The sequence below is a fragment of the Rhagoletis pomonella genome, unplaced genomic scaffold, assembly GCF_013731165.1.
Source record: "Rhagoletis pomonella isolate Grant_MI unplaced genomic scaffold, Rhpom_1.0 Rhpom_scaffold_00087, whole genome shotgun sequence".
NCBI classification, from domain to species: Eukaryota; Metazoa; Arthropoda; class Insecta; order Diptera; family Tephritidae; genus Rhagoletis; species Rhagoletis pomonella.
This window is the reverse complement of record NW_023458641.1, coordinates 87,133-94,231: the sequence shown is the minus strand read 5'-3', so window position 1 is coordinate 94,231 and position 7,099 is coordinate 87,133. Positions and strand designations below refer to the sequence as shown.

The following is a 7,099-nucleotide window of genomic DNA, read 5'->3' as shown; positions in this document are numbered from 1 at the left end:
TAATTAGTTTTTTCAACGTTTCAAATGAATTCAAATATTCTTTGCTTATAAAATCTAATATTGCGTTTTGTTTTAAAAGTCTAACCATCGGATATGCTACTTTGGCATAATCCCGCATGAATTTCCGGTAATATCCAGTGATACCCAGAAATTGTTTAATCTCTTTTATACTGGTTGGTGCTTGCATTTTATTTATTGCTTCAATCTTTGATGGATCAGGCTTTATACCATCACCTGTTACTACGTGTCCTAAAAATTTTGTAGTTAACTCTGCAAAACGACACTTGTCAAACTGTATTTTCAAATTTGAAGCTCGTAAGGTGTTAAAGATTTTACTTATAGATTCAATATGTTCTTGAAAACTCGTAGAAAATATCAGTATACCGTCTAGATAGACAACACAGATCTTATTAATATACTCTCTTAAAACATGGTTTATTAGTCTTTGAAACGTGGCTGGTGCCGTCTTAAGGCCAAATGGCATACGATTAAACTCGTAATGACCACTAGCGGTAGAAAAAGCTGTCTTAGCTCTATCATCAGGATACACCTCAATCTGGTGGAATCCTTTGGCAAGATCTATCGTGCCAAAGTAACAACATTTCCCCAACTTATCAAATATGTCTTCCATATTTGGAAGTGGGAACTTGTCGTCCATAGTCTGTTCATTTAGCTTTCGGTAGTCTATCACAATTCTCCATTTTTGTTTACCACTGTTATCACTCTTTTTGGGCACAACCCACAAAGGAGAATTGTAAGGACTAAAACTTGGTGAAATAATATTCTGATCTAGCATATCCTGTATCTGTCTGTTAACTTCTTCGCGATGAATTACAGGATACCTATAAAGTTTCGTATAAAGTGGAGTATCCGTTTTAGTGATGATTCTATGCTGTATATGACTCGTAAATGGTAAGTTATCTCCATCTTTGTAAAATATATCTACAAATTGGTGTAAAACATTTTTTAAAACTTTCTCATCTATTGAATTCAGATGTTTGGGAAAGAGGCTATCTAACATTTCATGTCTCGTTTCTTCTTGAGTGGTAAGTATTTGTAAGTATTCATTTTCAGGTATTAAGTCACTGTTAATTCTTCCTCTTCGCTAAAATAAATAAGTTTACATCTTCTGTTATTAATAGTCTATTTTTATAGTCAATTTTAGAATTTAAGTTTAAGAGAATGTTATTGCCAATAATGTCATCAAAGTAATCATTTTTTTATTTTAATAATAATATCCCAACGGTTTTTACCCTCCATTCCCGCCCATCCGCACGAGGGGCGCAGTCCGCATGACGTACGGAACCAATATTTTAAATTTTTGTGCCGAGTCACGATAGGCAGGAGTTTGTTAAGTGTCGAGATCTAAAACTGTTCAGCTACAGAACTAAATTCATCAGCCGATTTTATGTATTTATGTCAATAATTCACTTATTGAGAGAGGAGAGTATCGCTTTCTTAATGCTGAAAAGCGGATCTGATATATCAAACGTGCTGGAATGAGAGTTAAAATCCTGGCATAAGCAACGGAGTGGGTCGTGCAATTCAAAATTGGTTTTACAAGCTTTCAGAAATATGGGACAAAAGTGTCTTGATACGCGTGAGGGAACATTAAAGCTTACATCAGCCAGAAGAGACGGACTTGAAATTGAGCCTGTCAGTAATTTAACCATAAAAATTATACCAAGCATTTCCCTGCGACTGGCAAGTGTAGGAAGGTTAATAAGTTTTAAGCGACTCGTATAAGGTGGAAGACTATATTGAGAATCCCATCGGAAATTTCTTAAAGCAAAAAGTAGGAATTGTTTTTGAATTGATTCTATCTTGTCTGAGTAAATTTGATACCTTGGATTCCAAACCACCGAGCCGTATTCCAGAATCGGCCTAACTAATGTTGTAAACAGGGTTTTAGTGATATACGGGTCACTAAATTCTTTTGACCATCGTTTCACAAATGCAAGTACACCTTTAGCCTTGTTGACTGTCACATTAATGTGAAGATTAAAATTAAGCTTAGGATCCATTGTGATACCAAGGTCCACAAATGGTCATGGAATTTAAATTCTAGAAAACTAACATAACAGTTTGGTTTTTTAAATTCTTTAAACAGCGGAATGCTATATTGGATATCTGTTGAAACATTTCTGTTTAAAACTTTTAGTGTTATAGAAGACGACATTATTCTCCATTTCGGATTGCAGACATTAGGGTTTATTATACTTAACTCTGCACCTGTGTCAACAATAAACTTGTTTTCTTACGGGCGTGTCTACGATTATATAGGGTAATTTTCGTGTCCGTCCAATTGAAAATTTGGCGTATTCTCATTTACTCCTACATCCATTGGTTCTGTTAAAGGTTCATTACGTAAACGACTATGGTTTTGATTAGCATTAAATCGCTGGTTGTTGTTGTTATTTGCTTGGTAGTTATTAGTGCTGTTAATTTTACGTGAACTATTTTGAGTTCTGTTAGTCAAATTGCTGCTATTGCTAGTAAGTCTTGACTGTAAAGAAAAATTTGTTGGCGTACTGTTATGGTTTTGTTGTCCGTGGTTATTAGTACTGTTATTGGTATTTTGTGCGTGCTGTTGATTAGCATAATTAGAAATGTTGCACGATCTCTGTTCTGAATTATTTCTGTAATTATATTGAGCCCTGTTAAAACTAAATTGCTGATTTTTATATTTTAGGTAGCCATTTGATTTTATAATGTCATACGCTTCTTTTAATGATTTTGGATTTCTGCTTACAATTATACTTTTAACTGGTTCGGGCAAGCCATATTTAAATGGTTTTAAAGCTATTCTAGCGTTGCTTTCACTAGTCACTTCCGGAAATTGATTTGCGCTAAAATATAATGCGTTATTTAACCTACATAAAAGAGTATTAAGTGAATTATAAAAACTTTCTATTGTGACGTCACACCTACAAACTCTTATTTTGTCAATAAGCTCATCGACTGAATTTTTTTCTCCATGATTGTCTATAAGTACTTGCTTTATCAGTGGCCAAGTATCAGGGTTACCATTTATTAATACTGACCTTCTTGCACTACCTACGATCTTATCTTTAATATTACCCATTAATAAAATTTTATAGTCAGCAGAAAATGACTCCAAAATTGACGTCATTGAATCGATGCGTTCTAAAAAATTAATCAGTGCATCCCTATTTCCATCATAAGGAGGTATGCTATTTATATTGGTAGAAATAAGCTTAAATTTTGTATTTATATTTAATGCGTCCATGCCTGCTGTAAAACGTGTTTTTGTTGTACTCCGGAGAGCTCTAAGTGAATCGCTTCTGTTAACTAGTTGATCGCAGTTGTTGTTTTTGTTCGCTCTTCAACTTTCCGACACAGACAGTTGAATTAATTTTGTATGCAGCTGACTTGTTGTTGTTGATTCCCGAAAAATAGTGTCAAGGTGACCTCCAAAGAGTTGCATAGATCTCGCTGCAATGATGTGCTGCTTTAAAATTGTTGTTGTTTCTCTCTTCTCTCAATTGGATATTCAAGCTGCTATTTTTTGTGTTTTGTTGTTTAAAGCTGTAGATTTTTAGTTGTTTTTGTAATTTCTTTGAGGTGGCTTCTAATCGGCTTCGATTGCTTTTGTTCTTCTTCTTAATTTTAATTTTTATTGCTGCTGATTTGTTTTTCCAATTTAAACGGCTTAAATGTTCTTTATTTTTGTTATTAAAACAAGATTGCTGTTAATTGTTTTCTCTTGCACACTGTTAAATTGTTTTTGTATTTGCTCTTAAAATATTTTTTTTTTGCTCTTAAATTGTTTTTCTATTTTGCTGTTCTTTAAACTTGAGCACGTTGCATTTGCTTTCACAATATTGCATGTTTTAATTTTCAAGGTGACCTTCAAATGTCTTACTCTCAAATTCCCGTTTGTAAGTAAATTGTTTTTATACACACAACTGTTGATTTATTTTACTGTTTAATTTTTTTCACACCAAAATGCTTTTAATACGCATTTTTTTTTTGTTTTTTTTGCAATTTAAGTAAGTTTGTAAAACTACCATTCACAATTAATTTTTCATTAAAAATGTTCTTGTCGAACAATGTTTTTTATCAAATTTGTAAATTTTTTTTTTTTCACAATTAATTTGGTTTCTTTCTCAATAAGTATTTTCTTCTAACTCGGTTTTTTATTGTAAAATTGTTCTTTCCGAACTCCTTTAGGTTTTTTATCCGGTTTGTAAAATTTTGTGTTAAAAATGCTCTTTTCGAACTATTTTCCACTTCTTTCAAACTCTCGATTAGTTTTTATTTTTTTGCAGTGCGTTTTTTATTTTTTATAAATTCGCGACCGACTGCGCCATTAACGATGTGGGAGATAATTTGTATCAATGAACTTTATTCTTCAGTTATCAAGTACAAACTCAAAACTTAAAAGCTAGGAATCACTAAACTAAGTCTCAGAGAGAATGCAAATGCAAATTGTATGTATGTAAATACCAATTAACATCATCATAAACAGAAGTACGTAAGTAATGAGAATTCTACAGAGTGAGCGGTAGTGTTGTACAGAATGTTAGTGGATTTAATAGTAAGTTCACATAACGTATTAACATAGGTGGGATCATAATGTAACTATATAATCTTAAGCTGTCCCATTGCTCGATAATGCGATTAATTACTGCCTCCAATGACAGCCATCTTGTCTGTGCCTAAAATTTTATGAGGCATTACACAACAGAATTCTTGAAACTCTTTTAGCTCATTAATTCGTTTCGGACTATGTGAAAAAAAGGAATATATATTTCTACAAAGACCATCAACTTCCGAAGGCAGTTTTTAACAGGCATATGATGCGTATAAATGTAATGAGTGACAAGAACATTTCATGTAGAATATAAAGAACTCACTTTTGAACTTCGATTGAAGGCCGCTTATGCTCCCTGCCATAACACTGGCACCATCCGTTGCAAGCCCTATCAGGTTTCTTAATGGAACATTTATTTCAGAAAAAAAAATCTTTTAGTGCTTTGTAAATAGACGCTGCGTCTACTTTTTCTAGCTGCAGCATTCCGATAAATCGATCTTGTACTAAGCGAGTAGTGTTGTCAGCATACCTTGCAATTAAAACCATGACATTTGATGTGGAAACATCGGTTGTCTCATCCACGATAAACGAGAATCGAGTTTTTCTTGACACTGAATAAATTTTGTCACGCGCTTTATTTCCTAACACGGACGCAATTTGTATCGATTTGGTCATGTCACATTTCAATGCTTTTGCAACTTTGGAATCGGGGCAGCATTCAGACAACAAAAGCGGCAAATAATCCATCAGGAGAAACGGTAAGTTGTGCGTGATACAGAACATTACTAAAATTAGTTCAGCCCGCTGGACCATTTTCTAATGTTCTGCTTTTCTTCGGACATATAAGATTCTATTTGTAGCTGATTTCTTTTCAATGTTTTGAGTATGAATCTTTTTCTTTTCATGGTTTCGTAGGTGCGTAAGATGACTGAGTAGTGATTTATCGCACGCAATGCAATGTGCTTTTCCATTTCGTTCTTCCAAAGTAGCGGCCCACTCTTGACGGAATTTTCTTTTGGGTTTCTCGCAACATTGTGTATCAGATTCGGAACTACATACATAAGTGTATGAAATAATGTATTATACATATATACCTGATTTTCACTAGTAATTTAAAATGCAATGTTACCTGGAACTTGAACTTTCAATTCGGGTCGGTTCCACATCCACTTTTTTCATACGCTTCACGTATCTAACGAAATAAGTTAATTATTCGTATCTATATTTAAATATAAAAGAAAGTATTTCACACTTTAATTATACTTACTTATCCATTTTTTTATTCTCACATCCAAACTACAAAAGTAAAAGCGCGCTAACAGATGTTTAGTGATGTGCAAAATTTAGGGATGGGAGCTGACAAACTACTGAAAGCTTACCACATTACGCTTAATTGTTAGCTTCGAAAAGACAATTTGTATGAACACCGCCGACACTTGCTAATTGTAACAGAATAAACCTTCCGGCATCACGGGTAATTTCCGACAGAATGCTAGGAATGAAATTGTGTGTATTGGCCTTAAGGCAACGAAAAAATTACCAAACAGAAAAAAAATTACCAAATTACCAAAAACGTTTTAGAGGAAAAAAAATTACCATTTTTGGTTAAAAATAACCAAAATGGCAACATGTTCACAATAGATAAACACTCAACAAACAAAGACAATGCACTTAACTGACACGAGCAAATATTAGTAAACGGAAAGAGCATTAATTTCAAACTAGATTCAGCTGCTCAATGAAATGTACTTTCGATCAGTCTTTTAAATAGGAATACGACTAAAAATATACACCCAATAAACCAGAAATTGATAGCATTCGGTGGAACGAAGTTAAACGCTCGTGGTGAAATCTCGTTATCATGCGTTGTCAGAGAAAAGGTGAAAACATTAAAATTTCTTATTGTGAATGACTTTGCTGGTTGCGAACCGATATTAGGCAAAGTAGATTGCGAAAAATTGTTTTTGCTAGCAAGAATAAACGAACTTAAAATAGATAACTCAATCTTCAGAGGCCTAGGCAAATTAGAAAATTTTGTTTACGACATAGACTTAGTGCTCAAGAAAACCTAGGGAGCTACCCCGGCTGTGTCGCCGATGGTCGTGGTAAAACAAGAAGGTAACATAAGAGTATGTGTAGATCCGACAGATGTTAATAAGAACATAAAAATACGGTATCATCCATTAGATTGTAGAGAGGGATTTTGGCAAATACAGGTCTCGGAGCGCACTAAACCATACTTAACAATGGCAACACCATTCCAGCGGTTACCCTTCGGATTGGCATCAGTCCCCGAAGTATATCAATCTTTAATGTCGAATCTCCTAGAAAAATGTGAAAACACAGAGAGGTCAATGGATGACATCCTAATTTATGCCAAATCGAAGAACGAACTTCAAAAGCACACGAAACAGGTACTCGATACATTGCAAAATTCTGGCCTTAAATTAAAGAAAGAAAAATGTATATTTAACGTCAATAGTGTAAAATTTTTAGGGCATATTCTTACCAGCTCGGGTGTTTCACCTGACCCCGAAAAAA

At 33.9% G+C, this 7,099-nt stretch overlaps 1 pseudogene; it reads right to left on the bottom strand.

Annotated features, from left to right (window-relative positions):
- Positions 1-5,544, bottom strand: part of LOC118749918 — a 15,042-nt pseudogene extending 9,498 nt beyond the window's left edge.
- Positions 5,545-7,099: the final 1,555 nt, after the last annotated feature.